This window comes from Netta rufina, assembly GCF_964035555.1.
Source record: "Netta rufina genome assembly, chromosome: 2".
Taxonomy (NCBI): domain Eukaryota; kingdom Metazoa; phylum Chordata; class Aves; order Anseriformes; family Anatidae; genus Netta; species Netta rufina.
In genome coordinates, this window is record NC_140124.1 from 63212422 (window position 1) to 63228466 (window position 16045).

Below are 16045 nucleotides of genomic sequence, written 5' to 3' on the forward strand. Positions count from 1 at the left end.
AAATAATAAACTGGGGAAAAAAGAAAAAAACTGCAAACAGATCTTACATCTACCAAGTTTATTCTCTTTAATCAGTGCTGTGGGGAAAAGAACTCCCTACCACACATAGGTAATTACACTGTTAAAAATGAACAGAAAGGCTGCTTCAAAGAGTAGGATGTTAAACTTAGGACCAAGAACACTTGTGTTTAATCGTCTTTTATTCAAAGGCTGTGTGTGTGGCCACGTACTTGCCCTTTGGCCCTCTGTGCCTCCACCAACCCACAACTATAAAATGGGGCACTACACTTCCTTAGAGAAGTTGTGAGGCATTTGGAGGCTACAGGGGTGTGTATCTAAATCAGACTGACTGATCACCCAGAACAGGCAGCTGCTTTATTTATTCATGTGTTTGGACTGACTACTTGCCTGGTTCTTTCTGCATTTTAACCTCGTCAGCCCTCAAGGTCCAAGGGGAACAGACTGGCTTACATCCCTATTTCTTGCTACTAGACAATTTGAATATGACACCTGTCATACAAATAAGTAATAATAAATATATATTTTTTTAAAGATGTAGAAGTGAAAGATGTTTCTGACAGACTCTGAAGATGCAATCTGTGCTTCTCAGCATCTCAGAGCACAATGCTGCAGTTACCCTTCACACCGGGCTGCTCACAAGAATACCAGCTTTTGTGCTGGGACAAAAAGGGGTAAACCATTTTGTGGCTATATTTATTGGCCAATGCCTTCGAATTCTCACTCTGTCAAATTAAAAAGTTTCATTACCAGCATAAAATGAAAAATATATTTCTAGGTAGAATAATATAAAACAAATTAGCAAGGGAGACTATTTTTTTTTTCAGGCAAAATAAAAGCATCACCACTATATTCATTTGAGACAAGACAGAAAGCACAGAACTTGCTGTAGGGAGCAAGCCCGAAGTCTCATTACCAATTTTCTTTACATGAAAAGCTCTTTTTTGTCACCTGAAGAATCCCTGAGGCATACACACAAATGTCTGCAGAGCCAATCAAAATGCAAATACTCCAAAACAGCCCAGCAAGCAACAACCACTAGGCTCCTTACTGCCTTCTTCCTTATCTTCAGGCTTTCACCATTTAGCACAGGGGACTTTGCAAAACACCATATGCTTTGGTTTTAGAGCTCTGAAAGTTTAATCTGTCCTCAACTGAGAAAAAAAACTCGTCATCTGGCTCTTCAGCTCAGCCATTCCTGGCAACTGCCTTATTTTCATTACATACACATGACAGGAAGAGACCGCTGTCCTGTGACAGTTACCTCTTACTGGCCCCAAATAATTTCTGCAGATTTACACAGTGAATTAATGCGTGGCTACTGGTGACACCCTCTTTTGCTTTTAGCCATTTAATTGCTCAAGTGGAAATACAGATGTTAAGAGATGGGCACATGACAGGAAACACTGGCCCCTTGCTTTGAAGACACATAACATGACATCAAGACGAAAAATCTCACAGCTACAAAGGATCCCAGTTTTCTCAGGGTGCAAGATTATGGGGAAAGCATTCAAGATTTCTTGCATTCTAACAAATCAAGCTGAAGTACTGTTGGGAAACTAAGGAGCTGCCTGATTTTAAGAGTTCCTTTCATAAATTCACCACTCTTTATTCTGCTTCATTAGCCATCCTTATTTAAGAAAAAAGACTATCTAAAAAGGAAGAACAAGGCAAGGTAGTTTTGCATGCCCCCAGCCAAGTTAACCACGATATGCATTGCTGCTTTCCGTTGAGAAAACTCAACCATGCAGTTTCTAACAGCAGCCGAGAGCTACAAAGCCTTGCTGAGCACGTTTTCCCATTGCACAGCTATGCGTGCGGAGATGTACGCATGGCTATTAGCTTGTACATGGGAAGGAAGGGCTGCAGGTCTCCACTGCTGGGCTGCACCCCTTGAAATTTCCATTCCCAAGTTTGCAAAAAGGTATTATGCTTTTATATAGATGAGAAACCTAGGAATTATATGCTTGAAAATAGCTTTCATTTTAGATTAAATGTCAGCTAAAGCATGATTTGACCTGGATCTGCATTTTTTTTATTTTTTTTTTATTATTATTATTAACTTACAACACATCTATTAAAAGTCAGAGGCCAGAAGTCATTTGTATTTAAGACACTATTTTTGCTTTTGTACAACGAGGTGATGACAGCTTTAAAACCCACTAAAGTCTAATCCCTGCTTACTCTAATGTTCTTTCCTTGCTTTTAGTACCTAAAAGTTTCGCACGATCAACTCTTAGAAACGAGCAGCAACTGTCAGGAGTTTCACTGCGTTCTCTTCAACATGGACAAAAGCATAGAAACCTTTGCTTATTTATTTATTTATCATTAAACATGACAATCATTCACAGGAAAAATTCGAGCATAATGCTCACCTTTAGCCTAGGCAGTACAATTCATCCCTCTCATCTTTGGCAGTCTTTTTGTTTTCTTTCCTTTTCTCTCCTGGAAGTCCTTTATTTCCCTTGACGTGACCCATTCCTCAAACCTTCTTTCTCCCTCTCAAAGAAATTACATCCATACACACGGACCATTTTTCCACAGGTGGAGCTTTTCTACCAGCTGCTGCACTCTCATTTCAGCCCGACCACATCCTGGCACTGTTCAGGGGCTGAGAGGCAGCAGGGACACTTCACCCCTCGCCAGTCTCTCTGCAGTTCTGAAGCTTTTAGAGCACATAGAAGCAAGATCTTCACGGGCAATTTGGGAATTTCAGAAGTGCACATGGATATTTCATTCTTCCTGTATTTTTTTGTAAATGTCAGATTCAAACAATCTATGCTCTGCAGAAGCCAATTACTGAAGCTTTCACGAAGGTTAAAAGTTCAAAAGGAAAGCTGGTTTCTTCATTTAGCAGCCTCTTTCAGCTACTGTGTAGATACAGCAGCAAGAGGGATGATGGGATGGGTTTCAAAGTGCCTAATTCCCTTATTCATGACTCTCCCTCTACCAGGTTCTGATCTGAGCCTCTTCTGGGCACACCAGCCCAAAGACTAACCAGGAGCACTGAGAAGAGCCTAGGAGAAAGGCTTTTCGTGCTGCCTTCCTCCCTACACACATAGCAAACAGTCCCCAGAGCACATCTTACCCTGAATCCTTTGGGAAAAAATGTCCCTTATGCATAAGGCACAACCATGAAAATCATACCTCATTCTCTAGCTTGCAGGCTTACTGTGCCTTTTCTCAAAATCCCCTTCCTGCTGACAGATATAAATCAAGCAAGCAAATGTACTCTGAAGCTGAAACTTCACATTGCCACAAAAGGCTTTTTTCCTAACATATTAACTTTGCACATGAGCATAAGCACCAAGAGTAACACCGAAATCAGTAATGAAGGGACTGATTCATACGCCCCAGAGAACAAGTGGTGAACAATGTACACTCAGTGAGATTTCAGCTTTATCCCCTATTAAAATAAAACCACGTGCCTGATCTCTAACCCACTTTGATTTATTAGTTTTTGCTTTTCAAGATTATGAAAGTAATCTGGAACAGAGAAATCAGAAGAAAACAATTTATCATGAAAGCCTTATATACCAAATATTAGAATAGCTATCAATCTTACTTCCTCTCTCAAAACCGCTTATTAATAATTTTCAATTCCAGTTTGAAAATTGCAAACTTGGAATTCCAGTTTGAAAGTTGCAAAAGTAGGCTAACGCAGATAATAAAATACTACATCCCAAATGTAACACAGCTTCTGCTACTGTACACAGACATCAGTTGGTCATCTATCAACCCACTGAAATGCCAAATGCATTTGGAAGATATTACAGTACCGACAAGAAAGAAGGAACAGTCCTCTGAAAAGGTCAGAGATGACTGATGCCAAGTTGTGCATGCATAAATCCTCACATCAAGGAACGACTGTGTGCCTTACATTGCAATATCTGCTTCAAACACCTTCCCAGTGCAGATTGTTTCACTGGGATGAAAATCTGGATTACAGCCCCAGTGCAGAAAGAGGGAAGCCATTCTTTCAGTGGCATCCCATCCCAGCAGATGTTTGTCCTACATTCCAAAGTGGGTCAGACTTTTCTCTAGGCATTCAGGAAACTCCTAGCTCTAGCACAACGCCCAGGTTGTTGCAAGCCAGGAGGGAACTGCACTAATTGATCAAGAGCATCTGGGGGGGAGAAAAACCTTGCACAGTCCCTCCCTTTTATCACTCAGGGTCTTTAGTTCCAGCCTCTCTGCCTGACAGAGAGAGAAGAGAAGCTTACTTACAGCCCTCACTTGGCCACAGCTCGCCCTTGTTTTTATAACCTTAAAGAAAACTCAATGCCCCAGACAACTTTATAGGACCCTGGCAACCACAAGACAGCCACGAAAACTTCAACCAGTCAACCCCAGTTCATTTTCATGCTCTTGGACAATCTGCACTCTCAGCAACTGCTTGTCTGCTAATCGACTCAAACCACAGGTCTGTGGGCCTATAGGTTTTTCATTTATTTGTTTTTTCATTTATTTCTTTGTTTTCAATGTTTTTTGGAACATTGTGGCCAATAACATATAGTTGTGTGGCTGTTTGAAGCAATGTAAAAGTGCCAAGGAGAGCAAAGGAAAATGAAGAGACCACATCTTGTGTTCCTCACGAGGGAAAAATAAAAAAGGTGTAAAAGTAAAATCTTATGAGAGTGACAATTCTGGAAGATCACCTAAATGTTTTAAGCATTTAATTCAATTTCTTTTCAGACGTAGTCTCAGTAAAAACGTGATAAGGTTTTGCCTGCCAGTTATGTGAGCCAATCAACAGGGTATCATGATACCTAGGCTGAGAGTGACAGACTTTTACCCAGTCTACACTAGTATTATGCTTCTATGAAGGCATTTTTAGACGTTGTATGACAATATGTTGTGTATTATCCAGTATATATGTATCTATATACATGCACGTGCACAAATGCACAGAAGCACAGGTCATGGAATAGCTCATCTATACAGTTTGTTCCCTCTTTCATCTCATTCTTTTGAAGTTAGGAAGCAAATGTGCAAGCAACAACCATTTAAAACTTTGTTATAATACCACGTTGAACGATAGTCCTTAGTTTCACTTAAGTCTTACACATACTGAAGCTAACCCTTAGCTCTTACCAAAATTATGCAGCATCATTAACCTAAATAGAGCTGAGGACAGGGCGCCTTTTTCCCTAAACACTAACGAAAAATTTTGCAAGTGTTCTTCTGAAATTAAGTAAAGGGGATGCTTTGAACAGTCACCTCAAGACCTCACTTTGCATCCTGCTCACCCGTTCTGACCCGTTACTCACACAAGGCAGATTCAGAATGAGTTTCTGCAGCAGATGAAACTGCAGAGCTGTACTTCTGCAGTCTGTCCCCTCTGCCATTTTGACTCACCACCACCCAGTTCAGGGAAGCCTACTGGCAGAACAGTAAGCAGCAGAAAGGAGTGGAAGGCTTTCTTGTTACCGGGTTAGCTCTTGGAAACCACTCACCACAGGCACAGTGCAAGTGAGGGGGCAGGACTAAGGCAGCTCCCATCGGTGTAGAGTATGGTTGTGGTGGCAGGGCAGACAGCCCGCACCTCCCTATAAACCTAGCTCTTGATGGATTCCACATCAGGAATTTGGCTAACACACCCACAGGTGGTGTAAGTGGAAAGGACCACAACTCTCATCTTCCCCTGAGCCATGCTGGCTGTATGAGGAAGGAGCAACTGAGAACCCTAACTCTAAGAAAATGGCGAGATGTAAAAATCAGTGAAAGTACCCGAAGAGCAGCCAGCTCCTGAGCACTGGTCCCAGCTAGGAAAGCAGGGACCTTACTTCACCTTGTTTTTGCAGCAACGAAGCCCCAGTAAGCATTTGCAGCAGCACACGCTTCTAGCTTCCCCACTTCAGATCTGTTTTTATTCATCAGACTTTCCACATGGTAATCCTAGAAGAGCAATTATAATGCAATACTTTCAGCATCAAATTGGAGAGGACCAATTTGTGGCCACAGCTGTGGCCTGTTATCTGTACTTCATCACTCCAGTTCATCACAACATAAACTCTGTGATTCTTCAAACTCCTACATGCTTCTATGCCACAACAGCAATTAATTTGTCTCTGCCATCCTATACCATTAAAATAAAACTGTAACATACCTCAATCTGAAAAACGTACAGTCCCAGCCCTACCCAACCTCTTCATAATTTAAAGAGGAACTCCACAACTTCAGCATTTAAGAATTAGAACTTTTGTCAGAAATTATCTTTATTCATATGCTTATTTTCAAAGGATATGGGTAGATCTGACAACAGCACCCTCTCCATTAGCTCAACTTTTTAGTGAGTCACAAAAAAAAAAATAATAGTTTTTCTCCTAAAGTCAAAGCATAAAAATAAAGCTTACTGAACTGTTTTCATAGTTCTCTTGACATGGAAAATAAAAATCAGAACTAATCCACTCTAAAGAACTTAAGATTAAGTAGTAGTTTTAAAGATAATTCCAGCTAAGATACATCACCCTATAAATCTGTGCATAGGGAATTCATTTGATAATGCCCTCATTATGTGAGCACAGCCCTTTAATACTTTTAGTTAAAGCTTTTCCTGATAACATTGTAATTGGCTTTTCATATCATGAAGAGAGGATTTCCTTTCTGTCATTTGAAAAAAAAAAAGTTAATGGCTTTTACAACTCCACCCAATATTAAAATAACATTCATTAGCTGTAATAACAATTCCTAGTTACATCATAAACAGATACCTCACTTCAAAGCAAAGATAATTTTAAACTTGAGTGACCGAGGTTTTAATCAAAAAGAAAATTCACATTCAAGTCACTCCAGCTCTATTTGAACATCTATTCCCTCAGCTTGCTCAGTTCCATTCTCAACTCTTGGAAGCAAGCATAGTTCATATTAGTTCACTTATATTCCATAAGGAGGACAGAATGGCCTTGATATTCCTCTTAGCAATAAGACTAAGCCACATGCAGGTTTCTAAGCAGGAACACACCATTTTCAAAATAAAACTGGATTTCATGAAGTAATTAAATGCCCCATGCATGTGTCACAGCCATACCACTCAATAAGCTCAGTGATATAAGAGTGAGCTCAGAAAACAGACCCTGCAATAGGAAAAAGCCTAAATACAGCACACATCCCTTTGTGTAAAAGCCATCTCAGGGAAGGAGGAAAAAAAAGGAAAAAAGCAAACCACAATGGCATGGCATAGCAGCCTAGAAGACAACAACCTAAAGGCCAGACAGCCTGGGATAAGAAGGCATTGGCTTTCAACCTTGCACACAGCATTTCTCCCTTGGCCTGCCACCCTCTCCTAACCAGTGTGCTCTGCTCTCCTTCACAGTGCTGACCTGGATCCTGAGCTTCATGTCTCCTGATAGCTGAAGATGCTGCCACTCCACCCCAAATATGAAAGCATCTCCTGTTCCCTTCCACTTGCCCCCAAGCCTGAGAGGGAACTAAAGAACAGGTTGGTTCCCCACACACACCCCAGCACCAAAGCCACTAGCCAAAGCCTGGACCCAAGAACCAGAGCTAACCACCATGTCAGCAGTACCCAAATAAGAAGCCATGAAGCTAGTTTTTGTTTTTTCCCTCCACTGAAAAGATTTGTGAGTCTAGTTAACATCAATATTTTTCTCATTTGCACCACTTGGAAAAAATAATAATAATAAAAACACTGAAGCCCTAACAGTGCTCCAGCTCTTTGTATCGCTCTGACATGCAGAATGATGTACTCATGCAATAGAAGACAGCAACATTAACACATTCAGTACATAATAGACTTTACAAAGTATTAAGGCATAAGGCTTTACAAAGTATTAAGGCATAGCTTCCAAGTTCAGTGGACCTCTACAAGTTTTCCTGAGGCTTAACTAAAGAACAAATGCAGCAAAGTCGAAATGAGCAAGCATCTCAGTTGCAGCAGTCTTCAAAATAATTCTTGCTAGCTTCCCTGCAGGCCCTTTTCAAATTATTTGTGCAAGACAGTGTGCGCTTTCCAGATTTTCCTTTCCACTCTGCTGGGATAGGTGGATTATATAGGAACATATTCAGTTTGCTATCCTCAGTACCTAAATTGGAATGAAAAACTATTTTCCTCAGCTTGAATGCATCATCTTCACTATGACCAGGACTGTTTAAATCCTGTTGCTTTAAAAGAATAAGATGTATATTGTTTTGTTAAATGGTTTTACGTGACAATTCAAAATGAAATATAGCTAAATGCATACTGCCTTGTACCTGAGCAAACTCACATGGGTAACCAATTAAAAAGAAATCTAAAAGAAACAACCATTTATCTGCGGAGATTAAAAGAAACAAAACACCAACAACCTTCCAAAAACAAGCCTCGGCTCATAGTCGGAATACATAACAAATTAATGAGATTCCAAAAAAATGAGCTTCAGAAATAATAGTTTTACTGCACATTATAAAGTACATCTCCGTGTTTTACAGACCTTCTGTTGACTCATTCCTTCCCACAGATGACAGCCTTCTTTCCTCTTTTGCTTTATCATCGTGCCCTTTACTCTGCAGCTAACTATCCTTTCCTGTCAGACACATACCTATGCAAGTTCAAAGATATATTTGCTAACTTGAATTTAGCTTTGAAATCTGCTGCTTGCACTTCATGACTGAAAACAATTTTTGCAACTCAAATTGCTTACCTAGTCCGGTTCCATAACAATTAGACTAACAAGAGTTATTACCTCTGTGAACAAATGTTGTTTTTTTAATGCAGTCATTTAGCTTCATGAGCTCAGGCTTTTAGAATAACATCAGGAGTTGATATTTGCAATAAAGCCCCAGGAGATGGTATCACTGCTAACTTTGTGACCTCCAAATCTCAATAGATTTTCTGGGAAGTTCTGGAACTTGCCAGTTTACGTGTTACTGACATATACTCTTAGGCATGCAAATATGAATCATTGCCTAGGTACAACCAAATTCTGCGATTTGTCCATGGGCTTATGCTCACTGCAACAATTTCAGGGCTGATTTGCTTAGCATCCCTCCCACAAAACTACTGACCCAAGCCCATTCACGATAGAAACCAGTGCAAACTGAATAGGTGAGGCACGGAGGTTCAGGGCACAGACCTAGAGCTGAGATAAACATATCTTTTTATTTGGCAGTCTCCCTACATTTTGATGAAACATGAAGGACCTCATGCATCCTGAAGAGTCCTACCACATAGGAGAAGGAATACATTAACTGCCCAACATACCGTTTACTTGCATGCAACGTTGCAAAGTGGCAGCCCACAATGCATTCCTGCCCTGGTAGATCCTGGTGCAGATTATCAGCATGAACTCTGCTGATAAGACTTTCACCGAGGTCATGCAGAAAGTGACTGGCAGAGTTTAAAGTATAAAATACAGAGAAAAACTCTTTGCCTTTGGTTTCCAGGAGGAAAGATTTCAGCACTCAACTCCTTAATTCAAGTCTTCTGCTACAGCTGTAAGAGCAGCTTCTCACACACACAGCAAACAGTACAGGAATCAAGAAAGATACAAAAGGAGACCAACTAACTACTGAAATGTGCGAAGTCTTTATTTCTTTAAGATATTGCATAGATTCTGAAGATGACTAAGAATTTTATTCATGAAAAATCTACCCCAAATAACTCAAAGAACATTCAGCGTGGGAGGTTCTTTTGCAAAAATTAAATAGCAATTGTGATGAAGTAGTATCTTGTGTCGTTACCAAAGAATTTACATTTTGCTCATGCTCTTACCTAACTGTGTATAGCCAGGAACCATACACAAGGGATACCAGACAAGTTGTTATCTCAAAATGTAGAGTTATTTAAGAAAAAAACAAGGGGGGGGGGGAGGGGGGGGGAAGGTGCAACAGTGGGGGGGAGCAAAAGGAAGGTTGATTTTAAAAACAATCTTAGGGCAAAATTCTCACTTTGGAGGTACCCAACAGATCTCACTTCTAGTTGATATCAGCTAACGATCTGCACAGAGCCAGTTTTAGCTAGCATTTTCTGAATTGCTAAGTACAGAGCATTTTGGATCTATTTGTACTTGAACTACATATCACTGAGTTACCTGTATCCGTAGCAAATGCCTCATGATTTGAAACCTTGTGCCTCAAAAGACTTGCCAGAAGACAACGAAGGCTATTGGCACAAACCAGTATTTGCTATAGAATTTGTAAAGTATGCTTTTTAGAATTCTCCCATTCTCCCTCACCTTTGCTATATCCACAGGAACGTGATTTTAGTAAGTGAAGCCGTGAGTCCTTTCCTTTCAAGAGCACCATCTAGACGTTTCATGAACATCATCAATAGTTACTCTTACAATACTGTCATTAAAGCATGTATATTTTTTCAGGATCTCAGTTTTCAAAGCTGTTGATAACTTAGAAATAAAACTAAATAAAAACTTAAAAGAAACCTTGAAAACCTTATTATACACACTGGGTAGATAAAAAAAAAAAAACTGGCTTTTGAGGGGCACAGCATTACTACCAAAACTACTGTCCCTTAAGCATTCAGCTTAGGGTTGAGGGCATAATACTTATTTGTTGTCTTACTTCTGTAAATCCAAAAGAAAAAAGTATATCATGGCTATATCCTGATTTGCTTTTTAAAATGTATAAAAACAGTTCTCCTATTTCAAATGTCTTTTGCTTAACAGTAAAACAATACATCTGTTCAGTTGAGATCAAACACTCTCCTAAACTGACGGAGTTAGACAACGTGCTATTATGCTTCAAAGTCACATATAGCACATATCAAATGAAACGTCAGAAAAGCAAGGCATTTAAACGCATATTTGACATACTTTTTGCAACTCAGTATGTTTCACTTCTCAATGGGGCTGTGGGTGGGAGAGGAAAAGGTTGGTTTATTATGGATTTGAGAGTAAAGGCATTGCTTGGCAATTCAAATCATCAGATGCTACAACTGCCCACTGCTAGATGTTGCCACATTCTGGAAAAATACATGCCAGAAATCATCATGCTGCATATCCAGAGGGAGCCCTTACAATCACTGTCTGTATGCTGCAACATTATACAGCCCTCATGCTGTAATTCCAACGTGAGTAATTTCTGAGGAAACTTTCAAGCCATTCATTCTTGTTTGTGCATAACAACATTTACTATTCCCAAGTACCCCACGTCACTGGATTTACATCAAGCCTTGAACAATGAAGCAAAAGTAGTGTCTTTTGAAAGGTCCAAATCTGCTGCTGCCATTTTGTAAACTAACTTCTACACTACTAGGTTCTGGTCAGTCAAAGCAAGGTTTCTCTCACATTTTGTCTCCAATTCTCTAAGGGGGAAAAAGTATTTACCACCTCTTGATTAATGTGAGTATACTTTACTCATGTAAAATTATGTGTTAAAAAAAAAAAACACAAAGCACATTTTAAGATTACATTAATAAACTAGGCCAGATGTAGATGCCTGAATTCCACATACATTAAATCTGCAGTTTGATTGTCTTCATCACAATTTCATTAAAAAAAAAAAAAGCTATATTAATGAGCAAAGTTCCTGAAAATCATTGATTTTCCCCAGCTCCTTTCTCATCCTTGCATTAATGAACAAAGCCAAAGACAAATTTTATATTTCAATTTGGATGCTAACCAAGTACCATCACAAAGATGTTATTTACCATTTCTCACATAGAGGGCTCTTAGTCTCTTCTTGAAGATGTTAAAATCAGTATCATTAATTTATAAATAAAGGATCTGAGACTCAGAGGACTGAACTGGGTAATATAAGTTAGCAGAGGGAGCTAGTCAACGTGATCATGGTAATGCACAAGAAATACTATCCTTGAATTTACACTGAACTAGCTACTCTCTTCTACAGCTCATTTGAATGTCTCAATTTGCCTACAAGAAAATAGTGAAAGTAAATTCATATAAATGTTACTAAAAGCAGATTAATAAAATTACATTAAATTTTTAGAGCCATTAGGTTAAAATGTAAATGCTTTTAATTTGATTTAATGTACTTCACCGAGGAACTAAATGAGCTAAACCCACTTAAGTTGCACTTAAAAGCTCTTGCATAGAACTACTGTGTAATTTTAAAAGTTCCATTTCCAAAGTGAACCTTAATACAGATTAATTTTTCCAAGTGCTAGTATGGTGACAAGCCCTCTGCATACACTAAAGGTCACTTTTTCAAAGAAGCTGAATAACCTTATATGTAGCATAATAGATGGAGATCACTGATGATTTGCTGCAGACCTCAGACTATGACACATCAATTTCTCACTTACCTACCCTCAAATAACAGAATTCAGATCACCTTGATCTGAGGTTAAATGTTACCCACCTACTAGAAATCAAATCTTCATTTTTGAGCTTGTAGCAAAAAACAGTTTCCAACTTGGTCTCAACCAGATTTATCAGTTTTATGGTCTCTTAAATCTGAAGGGCAGATTTCACATAAAACAGCTAATCTTATTTACTAATGCGAAGATTGGTCATCTACAGAAGGATTAGATTTTGCATTGTTTAATTTCACATATGTCTTCACTTCAGTTGATTGAAACGCTCCTCCTTCAGAAGCAGTTTTCCAGCTTTCCTTGTGACAAGATGGTATCTTGCAGGAGGTTCCTTGAGGACATAAGAAGTAGGCTGATTATTCTGTGGGCAAAGCTTCCTCACATCTATAAAGGCTGCATGTGTAAAACCCTTCACCAAGATGACCATGCTTGAGAGTCAGGCACCAGCCCACAAACTCCTTTGTGAAATCACAGAAGGACTCTGCCTTCCAGTTCAGAACATTTAGTAGTACACAACGAGATCTGGAGATGCAGTTCTTCCTAACATTGCCTTTTCACCTGACAGCTGCTACTCCACAGCAAAGCTATAGAAACTGTTCTGTAGGTCAGGTCTTTCATGCAGCCCAACAATCACCTCACCCAACCTACACATCAACATCCTGGAGGGTGGTGGCCCAGGGGAATAGGTCAGCAGCCAGATTTGGAGGGAAAGGCAAGGAGACCCAACCACGAAAGTGCAGGAACTAGTGTATGGCAAGTTGGTATTTGACATCTTGGTCTTGATGGGGATGAGAACAACAATCACAACAAACGCCACACACATTCCTAATATTGTCAACTAATGAAAGTAAAATAAATATAAAACTAAAAGAGGTTGCATAATGCATACAAGCCAGCATGCAAAGGTAAATCAGATTCTTCTACAACTTGAAACCTAACCTGTTAGCTTGTGCAGAAGACTATGAACTGTTTTCACTGAGATTTTAGCTTAAATTAGTTAAATTAAGAACCCACCCTTTTTCATAGTTAATTCAAGGCTACAGATGAAACCAGAAATGCATCTCCTCCCACTCCTATCACCCACCTCCACAGAAAAATATTTAAATAGCAGAGATTTGTAATCTAGAACAAAGAGTAATATTCTGTTAAGTATCAGCTCATTTAAATAAAACTCTCTCCAGCTTTAATGCATTCTGAAATGCCTCCTCACTGCTTTGTTATTTACTTGATATGTCACACTAGGTCTCTCAAATATTAGGATACATTTTTTTATGTATACAAGCCTGTAATAATAGATTTAAGGTATTTATAATTTCAAATAATTGCCTGAATGTCTTCTGAATATCAGTAAAATATTCTGTAGCTACATAGCTGACTTTTTGTTACAGCTTCATTACCTAAAGAATTCTTTACTGTTTGCAGGTATTCCAGAATTCCTGATCATTTTAACTGAACGCACTCAATCTCTTTCCCACTAACCTCTTCTGTGGGCCATTACTACAGAACTAAATCTCACAACCTGATGTATTTATTCTCATGATATCCACCTTAGATAGCAATACCAGACAGCATTAGTTACTACATTGAGAGAAAAAACTAGTAGGTAATCACATACACCAGAAGCATACAAAAGCTTAAATATAGGATCAGTAATTGAATGGAGCTGAAATACAAATTTACCCAATTTTAGGATAAAGCATCAAAGACTAGGACATTCTCACGTGACATACAAGGGTCAAACCCTATTGTTCTCATGGCGATGACTTCAGATTGGAAAGGTCAGAAAAATACAACTCACTCTCCACAAAATTGTTCAAGCAATATAAACACAATGTGAAGTGCGTTCACTCCGTGCCTATTAAGCATAACCAGAAACTAAATCTGGGGTGAAATGAGGATAAAAATATGCCATTTAACTGAACACAAACAAGGTGATACCCCAGAGAAACCAAACTTATTTTTTCCATCATAAATCTGAAATGACTGAATAAACTGTAGCGAAACAGAGATGAGTAGCTCATCCAGCTAATGGGATGTGTGCAGTATAATGCGTAACAGGAGTAGCCAGAAGCATTCGCTGCACAGAATGAAGTATTCATGAGTACTTTAGTCACATCAAGAGGGACTTTTGAACCTTGAGAACTATTATTCCCTCTACAATAACTAACCAGACCCTCTTTCCTGATGTGAAGCTTCCAGATTAAGCTTGGAGCACATTCACTTGCCATGTAACTTGGTTGTAGTTGTAGTGTCCTGAGTTGCCAGCTCAGCACAGACTGACCTTCCTCCCAACAGGCTTTTCACAATGAGCACTGACCCAGGCTCCAGCAGAACAAGAAGGCAGACAGCAATAGCAGATCAATTAGAAAGCAGCAGAAATGCCCTAGCATTTGTGAGATAAGGGCAGGGAGATCAGACAGCTCCCCTGAGAGAGGGAGTTAGGAGAATACAATATACAATTTTACTGATTGTGGAGTCCATTTTCCCCAAGTCACCCCAGCAGCAACTACCCTGAAGGGACCAAGAACAGATGGCTTCACAGTTTTAACAGGCTACGTAAGGTAAGATACAGTACCATCCAAACAGCACAGGACTGATAATATCTTTAACCTCAATGTAATAACCATTTAAAAAAAAAAAAAAAAAAGATGACCAAAAAAAAACACAACCCAGAACTGTACTAAATCTACTTAAGTGTCTGATTCAAAAATTCAAAGTAGTTTTCAGATGGTAGATTGCATTGTGTAAACACTCCTTTGCAGTGGGGAAAAAAGTTGGGATTTGTAAAGAACAAGGATGTGATTTTTGTAAAAACAGAGTATTATGTAGGTATCTATCCAACCCCAATGGTAGGGGGGCTGGAATTAGAAGATCTTTAAGGTCCCTCCCAACCCATATAATTCTATGATAAATTATTTTATATATTTATATAAATTATTTGATTTTCTATTTATCAAGTACTTGTAAAAGTGCTCAGTGTTATCACTGAGTGAAATTAAGTTAAACGAGAAAATGTCATCTTCTGTAAGAAACTGAAGATCTAACTGACAAAAGGGGATAGAGAAGATGCAGTGAGAACCCCAAGATGAAAGATGAATATTTTGATACCTTTGCATTTGATTGCTTCCTGTTTGCACATCTGAGCCAGTGTTCTTGCTACAAGGTGGCTGACACGTGGGCAAGTGTTTCAGAGCAGACTATTGGTAAGGCACTTCAGAAGCAGAAGTAGCACAGAGAAAGCCAAAGTCAAGATGAGGCAAAAAAGACAAATTTGGAATCACTATTATCACAGGGAAGAGAAGCATGAAGGATGAATTAAGTAATCTGAAAAGAGCTGAGGATAAGGAAATAAAGCTGCAGGGACTTGACACTTAGAACATAAAGTTAATAGAGAGCCGCTGTAAGAACTTGCAGCTGATGCTGATGTAATAAGAGGAAGATAGACCAGAGCTACCCTGCTCTGCAGGATGGTTAGAATAATCATCACGGCTATTCAGGAGACCTACCGGATGAATGCAGGCAATGAAGGAATTCAGTACCTCCTGTTTAAAATGAGAGAAACAGTAATGCAGTTAGAGAAAAAAAAAAAAAAAAAAGATGAGCAGTTTTGTTGTTGGTGTTTTTTTTTTGTTTGTTTGTTTGTTTTTTTAAGCCAAGCTCTCAAGACTTCAGAGCACATTCATTACTAGAAGACCAACATGTCACATCTCTTTATAAGAAGTTTGTGAGTATACTAGCCAAGAGTTATTTTGGCAATGTAAAAACACTGCTGTCGCAGATGGGCTTCATACAAATGAG

The 16045-nt window shown here is 39.1% G+C and overlaps 1 protein-coding gene across 2 annotated transcripts in view; it reads right to left on the reverse strand.

The window, feature by feature from the left end:
* Positions 1-16045, reverse strand: part of ELMO1 (engulfment and cell motility 1) — a 332530-nt gene that overhangs the window by 297973 nt on the left and 18512 nt on the right. Inside the window, exon 2 of one of the 2 annotated variants that reach the window (XM_084306855.1) lies at positions 5810-5916. The exons of the other annotated variant lie outside the window; for it this stretch is intronic. The gene's annotated coding sequence lies outside the window, so the exon portion shown is untranslated. The remainder of the gene's footprint in view (positions 1-5809; positions 5917-16045) is intronic. 2 annotated transcript variants of the gene reach the window in all.